A 15,941-nucleotide genomic window follows, 5' to 3' on the forward strand; every position below is an offset into this window, starting at 1 on the left:
TCAAGCAGAGTAATGAAGATGAGCTCGTAATAGAAAGGCATCAGATGTTTGGTGCTTCACCACCATTGGCTCCGTCAGCAGCTGTGTGCTCTCAGCTGACCGGTCACATCCAGTCATATTCATGCTGTGTAGAGCATGACCTGACGCTTCTTACTAATATGCTCATGCCAACACCGTTTACTACCGAAGCTTCCCTCCACCACCCCAACCTTCCAACTGTGTTGTATATTTTTGGAAAGATGATTTGATTTAGATTTAAGATTCATGTGTCACATGTCAACCACTGATTTCTTCAAAATGTTCAGTGGCCAGTATGGTCAGAAGAGACTCTGACTGAAATTAAAATTTGCTGAAAAACCACAATTTAACCTTCGATTTAACCCTTTGAGATAAAAAAAAAGTATAACTCAGTCAGGAGTCAGTACCAACATCCTTCAACAATTGGCATCTTATTATGGATTTTAGCCATAATAACCCATCAAAACATATTTACACTGTAAAACAAATCCTGTTTAAAAACCAGAAATAAATAACAAAACATAAATTAAAGTATGGCAACAAGAGTGCCCAAAAAACATATATTAAAAAAAGGTTGAATACTGTCTGTCATGTTCAAAAACTGTAGAAAATGGTAAAAAAATAATAGCAAGTATGTATAAAATAGTGATATTTTTGCTTATTTAAATATACTAAAGCAGTGTAATTATACGTCACACACTGTACAAGAACAAATTACTGTTTATAAAAATGTAGATTTCTGATGGAGACATTAGACAATCAGTTTTGTCGACATATAAATTACTACTTTTTTTCTGGGATTTTACTGGCTATCTGTGATTTACCAAAACAATAATGGAATAGTTTTTTTTTTTTAAATGAGAGTTAAACACTGTTTTAAAACTGACTGTGTTGGCGAGACAAGATTGTCGTCTTTAAAATGACTTTACACAAATGATGTACCAGAGGACTTTCTGATCTGAGCACCTAAAACTGTTCAGATTAAGGAAGAACTGTGGCCATGACTGCTGGTCTATGTTTGGCATTTCAACCAATTATCATCAACAGACTCTTGTTTTTCTTTGTGGGACTGTCTCGTGGATGGATAATACACAACACAGCTAAACTGTAGCAGTGTCCAGTCTTTGCTCTGTTGAGATGAGCTCAAAACGGCTTCTTAAATGGTGTCAAAAATCTGCCAGAGACAGTCTGCTTGATGATCAATTCCATGTGAAGGTCAGTAAGAAGATGTGCACTGGCCCAGGGGCGTCTTTCTTCTTCTTACTTCTTTTGTTCTTCTGACTTTCTCTTCTCTCTCTCTTAAAAAAAGGCAGAGGTGGTCAAGCAGCAGCAGCAGCAGCAGAGTGGGGGTTGGTGATAGTGACCTGACATGAATTGTAAATGAGTGAATAAAAGTGTGGACGTGAGCGTCCATCTACACAGCACTGCTTCAGCCTTTTTTTTTTCCTTTTTTTGCTTACTTTCATCTAATACTGTCTTGTAAGCATACCTAAATGTTAATAATTCTAGTGCTTGCAGATGCATTTCTACCACGCTCCCTGTTTTCTTGCAGACTCAAAGGCCTTGAACTGTCAGTGTCTTCCCCCTCGAGCACATACAGCACAATGTATCAACTTTCTGGTTCAGCAGCTTTGATAATAATCTGACCTCACCTGCTTGGTTGACTTGGGGAGTTCTGATTTTCATTCTGAAAGCCGTGTGAACATCACAAAGTGGGAGAGCGTATTCATCCTGCAATCGTAACCTTCCTTTATTTTAAAAAGGTTATTTGGTGACAACAAGCCTCCTCTAAGACGGTGTCGTGTGAAGCAGCCTTATCCTGGACCGAAGCCATTTTTTTCCCCCACAAATCACTGCCAATTAACATTAAAAGCTGGCGGGAGATGGCACCTCCATTTTCATTATTGTAGTCTGATAAAGAGCGCTCACACAAGCTTATAGGGACAACACATTAAAAGGTCACCCTGACAAGGTGACAAGCTGGTGATAGCTGTGAACTTTGGTAAAAAAAACAAACAAAAAAAAAACAAAAGCCAAACACACTGAATTTTCTTGAATTGAATGGAAAGTCCCTGTGAAGAATGTAAAGGCTTTATACATTATTACAGTAGACGCAACTTTCATGAAATAATGATATTCTTCTCTATAAGAAGGCTGCCTTTATGCCTTTGATTTATTCATAGTGGCATTTCAGAGAATGTGTGTACAGCTGACAGACCTGAAGTAGGTTATCTGTACTCCTACACTTAATACACTCTGAAAGTCTGGGACGCATCTGGCTCTCTTTCTGCCTTTATTCCTGCCTGGAGGCTGTGTTTCCTTATCAAGCCTTATCTTATGTACACTATGTTTTACTGCCCTGACAAGGCACCATAGGTAGCAAGTACATTTACTCAAGTCCTTAAATTCAATTCTGATGTGCTTTACTGGGGTATTTCCATTATGCGATTAAATTTCAGAGGAAACTAATCTCTTTTCTTCTTTGCTATGGCTACTTTTACTTTTCAAACTTAAGTACTTTTACCTGTAATTCATTGATTTTTATTTATACTTAACTTCAACATAACAAGAAGAGTTTAGGACTTGGGTAATGTGGATTTAACACTGTCAGAGTGATGGGAAGGAAGCAATTTACAACAAAGGATATCTGCCTTTCCTAAACAGACACTTTTGCTTTTGGAAAAATTCTAACTCAAGCAAACAAATCTTTATATGTCTATACGAGTGGATTCTTAATGGAACCTATACTTAAAACGTTTCATTAAGCTATAGAATAGTACTATTATAGCTTTTGGACTGTGTTGAAGTCGATGAGTTTGAAAGTCTTTTATCTCATCTTAATTAGTCTTTTCTGAAAACTTTATTTCGTTAATGACGTGTCTGAAATTGATATTTTTACAATAACAATGTATCAATTAAAATCTGAAAATAATGTGCCAATGTGAAAGAAGTCACTCACAGCAATAAACCTACAATTATTCCCAAATCTGCAACTCCTCTCAGAGATTTGAATATTTGTTTTGGTGTCCACCAGCAACTTTACTGCTTTGGTTAGCTCTCACTGGTCGCTTACCTTCATTTTACGCAGCAGCACTCAGCTATATAAAGCCACAAAGCTTTCACAAAACCATTTATTTGCGGGAAGAACTGGTGAGCATTGAGAAGCATTTAGCAGTTAAAGAGCCACATATTTTTTCTCAACATTGGTAGAGACCAAAAACAGGGCTAAAAGAGAGAGAACATTAAGCTAACAGTCACCAGGAGGTCAGATAAACAGATTCAGGTAAAATCTCATTGTCTGCTTGACATATAAACAACTAACTGCTATCAAGTTCACTGCATGGGCTTTAAATGTGATCTTTAGGAAATGTTTAGTGACTTAAAAAAAAAAAAAGATTTATGGTTTGGGTGCTGCTAGAGACTGTGTATCCATCACCAATATTCCATTTTGGCAAAATACAGTGATTTAATAGGTTTGTGTTAACCCAAAGATGTTATAAATGCAAATCAATTATTTTTTTTAACCAGCACCACTGGTTTGTAAAAATCTGAAAATGGTTGCTTTTCAGAATTTATCTTTTAAGTTCACCTGCTGTGAGCATAAGCATAGGAGTTTAAAAGATTTAAACAGTAAAATGGAAAAAAAAAATCAATGGTCCACATGACAGCAAAGGAGTGCAAAATAATTCTAAAAGGCTTTTGTCATTGCTGTTGTTTTATTAGTGTGTTTGTGTGGCTGAGGTGTGATAGCTGCCCGGACAGCAACAACACAGATAACAGGAATACGATGCAAAGGGGAAAATGTGAATTAGGTGAATTAAGACATGGAACAGCCTGGGTGTGTGAATCCTGCCTCGTAGCTGCAGCCTGAGTTCCCAGCAGATGTCACAGTGGGATGATGGTCCTCGATGCTGCAGAGGTTTCACCATGGCAACGCAGTGCCTGTCGCACCCTGGCATGTGCCAAGGAGGCCCCTGGCAGCACTCGCTCTCCGCTGTGGCAGCCCCGGTGTTCCAGGCCACCACATTGTTTCGCCAATGATTAATTACCATCCTGATGAAATGTGAAGGCTCTAGAAATGTCACCAGGATGACATGAGCTTGTCAGTGTGGGCCAGCAGGGAGCAGCGTATCGCACACAGACATCTGGAAGGATACGAAGCACCAACTGTTATTATTACCTGAGCTGCTTCCTGTTGGATTTTTATGTGACTTCATTTTTAACATTTTTATTATACCTCCCTGAATCTGAATTCCAAGCTTCTTCCGTTGTGTCTGCTAAGTCACTGAAATGTAAACCTAGTTAAAGTCAAACTAATTTCTCACGCAATGTCAGAAAACGTGTTTTCTCCCTTAATTCGACAATCGATATCAGCTCACAGTGAGGGAGCAGTAAGCAGCTGATTATATTCATTATTACAAAGCCTCTAAACATGCACTGAGCCCTTCTCCTTCATGCCGGAAACACACAATAACCCCTCATGCAAATGTACTGTAGGTTCAAGATGTCTGCATAAGTGTTTAATCCATTTGTGTTCGCGAAAGAAGCGGAGGAAGGTATTGCTTGATGAAAAACACAAATGACATACCAAATTTCCCTGATGAATTGGTCCATTTACTGAAATAAATTGAATTGATGCAAAGGATCCCAGAGGAGCAGAAAATTGTTCAGCTATGGATGAAAACCCTTGCAGAGCTTCAGCACCTACAAGCAGCCGAGCTTATTTGTATTACACATAAGACTTGTAAAGATGTGCTGACAGCCCCTGTTTATCCCACTTAATAAGAGCAGATTTTTTTTTTTTTTTTTTTACTCAGAGCTAAAATGTTTGCTAATTAACTTGGGACAAAAACAGGAACAAACGCAATTATTTCAATGAATGAATCTGATTTCCTTTTGTTATGATATGAGAGATGCATGTGTTGAACTCTAAATGATAGCTTTGTTTGTTTTCCTCCTATTTTTTACCCCCAACTGAGCAAGGTAAACATCCATAACAACAACAGGTAAAGCGAATTTTGTTGAAATCAAGCGTCTTCGTGCCTGAGCATCCGTGACAGCTATTTCATGGTTTACCATATGTTCAAAAATCATAAGAATGCAATTTCATGTGAATAAGTAGTTGGGTTTAGGCCTCTCAAAGTCACTTTCAAGGATCTTAATTCTGAAAGGCGTATACTGCATGTTCAAGCTTGAGACAACCGTCATCGGAATTTATTGATTTAGATTTTTTTCTGTGGCTTTCCTCTGCTTTGGCAACAGATAGTTGCACATCCATCTCTCATCATCGCCACTTTGATGCTGCAGAACATATGGCGAATTACCAGAATGGCTGTGTGAGCAGATGTTATTGGTTAAATGAAATGCATTTGATCTTGAATGATTAGTGTCCATCAGAGCATTTCCTTGTTTGGTGTCCTAATGACCGGAACTGCTGTGACAGCGTGTTTCCTCATGCTGGTTTTATGGGAAACTTATCCACACGCCATTACCAATTTCAAATCACCAATGTCAGCACTGTAGGTCAATGCTTGAGTTTGATCAACTCATCTGGATGCACTTAGAACAACATCAATAATTCAGCAACATTACTGCTGTACTAGTTCTCTTTAACCTGACAATGAAGAAGAGAAAGAGGTGCATCAGATGGTTTCCCCGAACCTTCACACAGGCCTCTTTTCATGCAGGCTTAAAGGTGAACAGCGGGGTACTGAAAGGGTTACGCTGACCTCTTATGGTTTAAGTGTATCCAGTATGGGATTAAAATACTGGCAGTCAACTCATATCCCAGAGTAATCTGAGAAAATTAAAACTTGTTACATTTAATGGCACAAATAAACATTTCTCATCTCTTCTTTCAAGATTTAGCAACTATTGTTTTTTTAGTTTGGCAAGTTAAGTTTGAACAAAAAGTAAGTAAAGTTATGTGTATTGATAACTGACTCCTACAGTATGCTTTTAAGGTCTTTAATGTGTAGGCTATCAAATCAGAACCACCAGACTACTCTGGTTTCACTTCTCATTCTTTGGATAAAACTACAAACAACAAAATAATATTGGCAGATATAAGACAGTTTAACACCACAGGATTTATTCTCAATGCCAACATCCAATACCAATGCAGGAGGTGCCTCTTATGTGTTCAAGTGGTGAGATGAAAATTATGGGTTTGAAGGTAAAAGTGGTGAAGGGACGTATAGCAAATCAGACTGGCATGCATTGGGTTGAAGACCTGTGAATATGGTTGTTTGTTTTTAATGCCATAATTTTGTCACCAATATCAGTTCCTAACCTTAACCAACCCTTCCAGAAAGGGAGCAAAGGACTTGATTGAGTATAGAGTCATGATTTGGGATTAAAATTGCTCCAATAACATTGTCTCTCATAGCCAGACCTTGCTGTGCAGAATGGTCCAGCTTCACTTATAATCATTCTGCTATAAGTGGGGGGAAAAAATGCTTTGCTTGTTTGTATTTCTTTAAACCAGGCCCAGTTTTCTTGGGTGAGGCTAAGCCCAGGATGCAGTGATGGTGCCCCTGCAAAATAGTGGTGGGTAGAATATACCCTGGCAAAATATTTGCATGCAGCAAGCGGAGTCATTAAAATGAATTCACTAAAAGCACAAAGCAAGCCTGCTAATCTAAATCTTCATGAAAACTTGCCCCATTTCACCATGTTAGTCACTGCCTTGAGGCTGTTGTTTCACATAGTGAAGGAGATTTTTTTTTTTTTTTTATTTAAATAATGGACGTTATTGAAGGAGTCCTCAAAGTCTACACCTGGTGAGTCAGACTGTAAAAACAAAACACTGACTATTTTTAGGTTGAAATAGGAAATCCATAGCAGCTTCTAGTCACCAGTGGACTTGAACCCCTTGTTGAACATGTGCTGAAACAACAGATGCAGTGGTTGTAGCCTTGTGGGTTTTGTGGGATCATATACTGGCTATTATAGTAGGTCAGTGTAACCTCTATTGATATTGTAAACATACTGCTGATTTCATTGTGATTTTGCATATCAGCTAGAGCTTTGGAATTTTTTTTTTTCTCTTTTCAATGATTCAGATTGGATCCACCAATTTGTTTTTACTTACAAGGTTCTATTGAAAGGATTTGTTAGACTTGTTTCAGCCTCATTCTTGGTGTGTATACTCAGTCAGCACTGTTGTAGACATCAGCGGTTAACTCCTCTCACAAGAAGTGATTTATCTCTGGACAACTCTTTCTACAGGCTTCAAAGCTGTACTCTCATCACACTAGACTTGGAGCCTTAATTTGAGTATGGTTTTTTTTGTTGTTGTTGTTGATTTAGGTTGTTGTTTTCTTTTGGGTATTTTACTGTGCAGAACTTGAGTGTTTTCACTTAAACTGTGCAAAGTGCATAACCGTCAATCCCACAACACCAAAAGGATGAAGTTGACAGTGTTGTCAGCTCTGTTGAAAGATCTCAAAGGTTCAAAAAAACTAAGCGGAAACAAAACACAGACAGCATTTAATGAGCTAAAACTGTAAAAGACACTATTTTCATTTGAATATTTAATGTAGGATTCCCTCATTAACCATTTAACAGATACAGACATCATGAAGCACTTGTGTATCTTTGACTTGTTCATTTCTGACATGGAGGCAGTGGAGAGGGATATTACAATTAGATAAAGTGAGAAAGACACTAAAAGCCTTCAATCATTTTATTTTTTTTTTTTTGCAGCTTCCCTGCTGGGCTTAATATCATCCAAAGTGAGATTAGTCTCACAACATGAGGGAATGTCATCAACTTATAAACGTTTCACTATGGAACTGATTAGTCATGAACAACCCGTGAAAAACTGTTTGTTAGTGGGTTTGGAAAAAAAGCAGTCTGTTAACTTGATACTAACTGGTTCAAAAAAGATTCCTGTTTAGAAAACCTGCTGCCAAAGACTACTGCTGTAACATTTTAATCACCCTCACTTCAGTCCTTCTACCAACATCAAAGACAGTGTTTGGGTCAGAAGTCAGACAGTTACCAACAGATCAGAATAGAGTAGGAGCTGATTTACAGGAGGAATATTCCTGCCAAATGGTAATTTGCCGTTTCAGTCTATATTTGCGGTGACCCTGTGTGCCCCTTGTGCTTTTGAAATGCTCATCTGATTAGGGAAGATCTTGCAGAAAGAGGGAAATATGGGCTACAAGTTCTCCAAACACGCTGCTGATTATACACTCTTCCTGTTTCATCAGCAAATGAGAGGTTCTACCGCAGAGTGTCTAGACAACTTTGTATGTCGCTCCGACTGTGTAGTTTTCTCTGATTTACAGTGGTCATCAGTGGTTTTCGCTTTCTCACCTTGCTTTTTTTTTTTTTTTACACAGTTTACTTTAAAAATATGCTGTAAACATAAATTTCAGCCTTTACAGAATTCATAATAGAGCACACTGCTAAAATGCACCAATAAGCAAACATCAGCCACGTCAACACACTTCGCTGAACAAAACAAAAACAAAGCAAACGCCCGAAGCCGTCCTTGGGCTTGGTTGGGGCTGAGCAGAGGGGTAACCTAAAGACTCAGAAAGTGTGTAATGAGGATTTTAGTGCTCGTGGGGACTGGAGAAAAACAGTGGTCTGCTGCCCTGGTGGCTTGTGCCGGGGATCAATGGTCATTAATCTTTCCAAAGAGGCTCCGGCTGCACTTTTTAGGGGGTAGAAGGATTGCTGACCCAAGTACAGGACGTCTTACTGGGTCCAACAAGCAAGGTTTTCTGTGTTTGGATGCCAAAGCACTTCTGACCTGTTGTGTTCGACTCCAAGCAGAGCTCAGTCACAGTGGGGACTAATTAGTGGAATATGGACAGAAATCATAAAGCACCAATCAACAGACAGGAAGTTACTGTTCTTTTTTACTTTGTGATTATGCAGGATTGGGGTTTTTTTTTTTTTTGAAACTTTGCGTTAGTATGTACGTATTGATTGTGCATGTGATGATTAATTACTAAGATGAATCCTTTCTTCTGTTATTCATAATTACAATAAAGCACATTTTAGCTGAAAAACTATTTACCAGTGCCAGTGTTTGTGGACATCTGCTGGATTTAAGTGCCATTTTTAGACACTGATCATTTACCTCTTCATTTAATGGTACTAAATATTTTTACTCCAAAAGACATATCATACTTTTACTCCATTACAATTACATTCATTTGACGATTTGAGTTTCTAGTTACTGTACTGATTAGGAGCTTACAAATAAACCACATAATGAACTTACAGTTGAACTAAAATTGCACTAAAGCGTAGTAAATACCGCATAGAAAATAGTTCCGTCTTAGCCACATCCAATAGTAAAATGTTGCTCAAATGTTAATGCATCCATGATAATAATGCAATTAAACTATATAGGATATAATAATTTAGTAATTTAAATGGCTATTTACTTTGATACTTTACTAATGCTAAGTGACATTTCAATGCAGGTTTAATTGAGTACTTCTGTTTGTCCTGCAGTAGTGCTACTTAAGCTAAAGGTTTAAATATCTTCTTAACACATTTAACAGTAACCTCAACTTGCATATGCTTTGGTTTTTTAATATATTATTGATAGTATAAAACCTCCAGCCTCCACCGAGCATACAGTATTAATGTGTAACAATTGAATGTGCAAGATAATCGAACGCACTGAAATGCAATCCTGAAATTACCAACAAACCAATTGAGAAGAAAAGCGCAGGCCTCCCTGCAGCTACGAGATATATTTGAAGGGTACCTTTCACTCTCGAGTGAAGTTGTAAAGTTTAATGACATAAAAATATAGCTGAATAGTTTAATGAACTTGCACATGCAGTATAATCCCTGTGTGATTCAACCACCCACACAAGGTTTTCACTGAGCAGCTAATTTGTCATTATAAAGAATTATAGGCAGCGCTCTAAGTAGACCTGTCATCACACGAGACATAATAACAATACTTCAAACTGTCTTACCAATATTACTGTAATGTACCATGGGATATTACATTGTATATGGCATTGTACTATTAAAGCAGGCAGGCAAGATATTTCAATTCGAATTCTGTTTAAAGTCTTACTATAAAATCGGGTTTAAAAACAAAAAGACAAACATGTTTTATCTTATGAGAGGATTTCTTCAAAGTTGGCTTCATTGTCTCCCTCAGGTTGGCTCAACTTATCTACCTAAAAGCCAGTCAGTAATGAAGGAGTTACTACGTTTCATCTTTTCTACGCCATTCAGAGCTTTATTTTGTGCCCACAAACTGCAAATACAATCTCAAGAACAGGCTCTCCACTGCCTGGCTGGAGTCAAGGGCACTTAGTGACATGATGCTAATAGAAGCTGGCACTGAAATATAAAAAATACAAACACATTTAGGTAAGAGGGCTTCGAGGATCTTGTAGGGCAAAGAAGCAACTCTTTATGGCCCAACAAGAGCAACTGTGCTTTTAAAGAATCATGAATATAAGGTTTTTATCGTGTCTGCCTTTTAGAAATCACTGTCCAACATGGTGAAAGACATAAAAATACCTGGTATTTTTGGTTTAACAAGGCATACATTGCATCCAGAATAGATAGGCCTACCACACTTGAACTCTATACTGTGTATGCTGCATATTAATCATAGTTGCATACATTTGTAGCAAAATGTGCAAAGTGGTCACTATACAAAATTACATAATGATACACCGGATGTTAATTGAAGTGCATTTTTCTTGCCAAGATTTTTTGCAGCTGGTTAATGCATTGTGGAAAAATAGGGTGCAACAAAGGAGTATCCAAATTTGACCATATTTAAAATGTATTTTATCTGCTCACCAGATGAGAAAAATGGTCTTGTCCAGCCATGTAGCAATTCTAGCCCACCTTGTTGCTTTGAGCTAAACGCTAATGACAATGCTCAGAAGTTGATGTTCAGCAGGAGTATTTTTCACCAATTTATCTATTTCAGTAAAATTTGTTAGTGTACTCACATCATAATTCAACATTCAAGAGGTGTATTGTCATTTACAAAATAAATTATACAGTTACACTGTACAATGGATTTCTTACTTTGCTGGTCCTCCTTAACCAAATGGACACAATGTAGAAAAACTATCACAATTTAAATAAACAAACATACTTAAACTGACAGCAGCTGTGGTTGCCAAGTGCACTGTGCATTTGTAAACTTTGATTTGAATAAAGTGATCATGGCGGTGGTAAAGTGACTACAGTAGTGAATATAAGGTGCTACTGCATCGAGGAACATCATCACGCACTTAAGTAAACTAAATGCTGACATCGCTGTAATCCATCCTAATTTTGTGAATTCAGGGATTCAGCAAAATCAAACAACAACCAACAAACTGAACAAACAAAAAACCCAGTCAAAGTTCAGTTAATAAATGACATGAAGTCATCTTGCCCTCAGGCAATGTGCTCTTATATTCCCGTCTCTTTCATCAGTTTTAGTAAAACCTCAGTGAATCCAAAGCAGAGTGAAGTTAACTGTCCTTTTGCATTTATTCTGATACACTGGCAGATGGTGTTCTAAGTTATAGAGCAAAGCTGACTTTATTGAGAATTGTTATTCAGGCAGACCGATAAGAAGCAAAAATCTGTTATACAGCGGTTCTACTGTGTGACTAAATGAAAGGTAAAAACGTTATTGCAGTACAAGTGAACATGTGACCCCATGTAAACCCACAACATGGTGAAAACACTCAGCCTTTCATCCTCATAGTCCATTTATTTTCCACTGGCTTCCTGACCACACTTTATTTTTTCCTTTGGTCAGTATCACAATGGCACTGAGGAAACATTTTATATATTCAGCTCATTATTCACTATGTCTAATTAATGCTACACTCGAAATGAGGAATGTGCAATTTAGCATCTCTCGCCTGCCCCTGTAGGGAATCCATTTAGGTGCAATGTAAAATCCTCTTTGATGTAGAAATCTATTTTCATTGGTATACAGAAAAGTTGATGCACCAACACAACAGAGAACCCTCTACTTTTTTATCCCAAAAGGAATTCACTTTGCTGCAACCCCTGTAGCGACTTATATCTTCATTTTAAGTTTATTATATTTTTCTGAGGTTTAATTGAATGCTTTTGCATCCAGTCTATCGTCTATTTACTGCATCTTGTGCCAGCTGACATTTTTCAGCTATGTTGAAGCAGCGAAAGGCTGTGAATAAGGATGATTAAAGCCAATGCAAACATATACAAAATGAAAGATAATTGGGATATTTAGACGGATGCAAGATCTGAAGGCAAAACTGACCAAGACACTTCTGCTGTTTAGACTTATGTTATCTTCTTACTCCTATGTTCAGAAAGTCAAGATAAATTTGGGTGTTTTCATAAGAATACTGAGTGTTGGAACTAAAAGATAGATAGACAAAGTGGTGGTGCATAAATTGAAAGAGTTTTTATTTTCTGGACTTGGTGGTGAAGGTGAAGATAAGCTTGCATCTTCCATACTCCATCATTTATTTAAATTAAATCACTTAAGAAATATAAAGGGGGAATGTCTCCAGGTGGAAGTGTTAATAACTCAAAGACATCTGAAGGAATCACAGTCCATAAAATGTTTGGAATCACAGGTTATATCTTTAACAAAGCATTGCATTTTATACTACTATGATATGTAAATTGTTATTTGGAAACATCCCGAGTAAATACAACGGTCTTTGAGAAAGAAGGACAATATTTCTCTTTGTGATATCCGGTGGAGCTGAAATATAAAGTAGCATAAAGCAGAAAAATTCAAGAAGTAATATATCCAGATTGTACATAAGTAACTGTATTCAGTTACTTCCACACTTTAGCATCCTTGTTTGTCTAGATCTGTATGTGCAAAAATAATACCATAGAAATTAAGCTTTCCACTGCAACATGCGGGAAAATAAACCGGCTTCTTGTTATTGCATGAACAGAGTTTCACCCTGTAGCAGGCTGTGGTGGTTTAATATTTAATGATCTTCTCTGACTCCAAGTGCAAACCTTGGCAAACTAATGCAATGTTGTTTGAAGCTGGACTCTTGAAACTGTGTTACATACGAGAAGTCAATATAAAGTAGCTCCGGCAGGATTAACAGCTGGCTTGCATGCAAATTACTAATAGTGGGTCTGTTTGCATCCCTGTTTGTGTGTTTGTTTCTTTCCCTTGGCCTCCAGCCGACCAGCGAAAGGCCCAGATGACCCAGATCAGGGCCAGTTGAGCTGACCAGAAAGGGAGGAATCACTGTGGATCTCATCTGGTCTTCATCATGGACACATGAAGGACCTCAGCTGGATTGGAGTTAAGCATGTAATCACAGGCGGGCCAAATACACTAATTAGTTACATAAAGAGTCACTTTCCAAAAGTAGGGATCCACCATCATAAAAAGCATCATTTACCCTCTTAAAATGATTGCTGGCATTAAACTAGGGCTCACTATGAAGGCTAATAACCATCACCAGATGTCTTCTCACAAGGAGTGGCATTTGTAACTATTGAGCTGACTACTTTCTGCGGTTATGCATTAGCATACGATACATAGAAATGTGTGTGTGTCTATATGTAAATGTTCTATGTGTGTGTGAGTTTTTGAGTCTGTGTCTATTCATCAGAGTGAATTAGCATGTCTTAGGCTTTACAGTCACCTATAAAAAAAGAGCTGATTTGTTGTCAGAATGACTATAGCACATCTGCATTTTCTTTTATAAACTGTTTCGCTGTCATTTTGCTCACCTAAAAAGCTGAAAATCCCATTAAATCTCTTTCAACATTCTTTATGTTAATGTTTGTGCCATACTGCAGGTCCTGCCCTAAATTCCTGACAGGCACTATTCCCAGTAATTAGGCTGACGCCAGCTCCCAGTAATGCTCCCGCCTGGAGATTCCTTGTGACAGAATGGCAAAGAGTGTCAGGTATAAATTGTATTTACAATAAACTCCCCCAGTGGACCGTGTTTCTAAAGCATGCCAGGCCTTCAAATGACATCGTTTAGTCTCTCCTGTTGCTCAGTGCAACACGCACCATGCCGCATTAGCAACGAAACAGATGTTTTGTTTGGTGTTTTTTTCCCCGCACATCCTAACTTGCGCTTGTGGACATTTATCTACTAAAACGACTTTTTGTTTGTTTCTTTTATATTTTATGTTGAGACTTACTCTTATCTTTTAATCTTATGCTGTCTTCTTTAATCTACTTTTATTTAAATGGGTGCATTAAATTGAACAAAAAGAAAATGCTTTTGTGTAACTACATCTTTATTGTTCAACAAACAGAAATAATTTTGCCCTAAAATAGATTTTAAATAAATACTATTATAAGTAAAACAAATCTTTAGCTCTGTAAAACATTGTCTTTCCTGTTTCACATTACCTTTGGTTGAACTCGGAGTTGCCGCACAGCATAAAGAAGAAAATGATGTTATGTAGATTGAAGCCACAGAGAGCCGTGTCTATCAAAACATTTGTCATCCAAACTAATCAAGGCGAGGCAGCTACATTCATTAGCTTGCCTCAGTTCGTGCCCACTTGTCTGCAGACTTCAAGCTCCATTATTGTTACGGGATAACTCAGTGACATTTGGCCACCACTCTGAATATTCATAATGCACAGAGTGCACTGTGAATGATCAGCAGCCCTGACATGCTGAATGTGCTAACACCAATTGTGGCTGTGCTCTGAATTTGTGAATGAAATACAGTGAATGAATCATGCGCTACAATGTGAGGATGTAGCGCCTACTTTAAGGCTGTCATCACTGATTACGCATGTTTATAGTTATCAAAGCTTCACTAGTTTTCTTATTACTTTGCTTGTTTAAAGGGCTTGAAGAAGTACAATTATTCTGCATTCTGCTTTCCTAATCATAACTAGTCATATCTCTGGGGCTGAAAAATGAAGTCAACCTGCCAAAAACTCTACTGAATTGCCACTTGAGGCTGCCTCCAAAAATGAGCCAATCCCCACGGACCCCGATGGTAAAATGTCCAACTCCATAGCAGAAATAAACATGTTCACAGCCTGGTATGAAAAACCACAGATTAAACCAACTACTTTGGTGCATTCAGCAGCAAATATCAACTTAAAACTCTCTCCAAACAGAGAGTTTGAACATTTTGGCTCATTAGCTTACTTACTTGAGAGTGAAGTGAGAGGATGGATACCACTCTCATACTTTCATTATACCAAACAGACAGTTTTTAAATTACAGTAGACAGTTTTTCTTCTTCTGCCCTCATCTCCAGTGGTATCCCTCAGGGCCCAGTCCTCAGACCCATTTGATTTGGTTTGTATCTGTTTACCCTGGGCTGTAATATTTTTCAAAGTGGTCTACCACTGCTATGCTGATGACTCGCAGTTATACATCTTATTTATCCCAGATAATCATGAAAATGTACACTCTGTACAATGCTGCCTTGTTGTAATCAAATGCTGGATTGCTGCTAATTTTCTACAAATGAATCCAGAAAAATTAAAGTCCTGATTATGCACATTATCAGCCCTTACCCTGAACTGCTACAAACCAACATAACTCAGTCAGCCAGTCAGTTACTTTCAATCATAACCTCAACTTTAACCAACATATCAGGACTCTGGTCCAATCATGTCACCTACAACTTAGGAACATTGTTAAGATCAAGCCAATAACATTGTTAAAAGCTTAAACTGACTCTCATTTTGCCGCCTCTGGACTATTGGAATTCAGTATTTACCTTCCTCAATGACGCAGCAACCACCTGGTTACAGTTGAATCGGAAATCAGCCAGATTCCTCAGAAACACTCGACACAAGTCCTGGCTTAATTAAACTTCCCCAGTTGTTACAAAATTCAGTTTAAGATTCTGTTGACCACTTTGACCACTGAGAACTGAGAATTAATTAGAGTTAACACTTCCACAGTCCAGGCTCAAAACAAAGAGGAATCATGCTTTCACTATTTTATCCCCAGC

This window comes from Amphiprion ocellaris, chromosome 20, assembly GCF_022539595.1.
Source record: "Amphiprion ocellaris isolate individual 3 ecotype Okinawa chromosome 20, ASM2253959v1, whole genome shotgun sequence".
Classification (NCBI taxonomy): Eukaryota; Metazoa; Chordata; class Actinopteri; family Pomacentridae; genus Amphiprion; species Amphiprion ocellaris.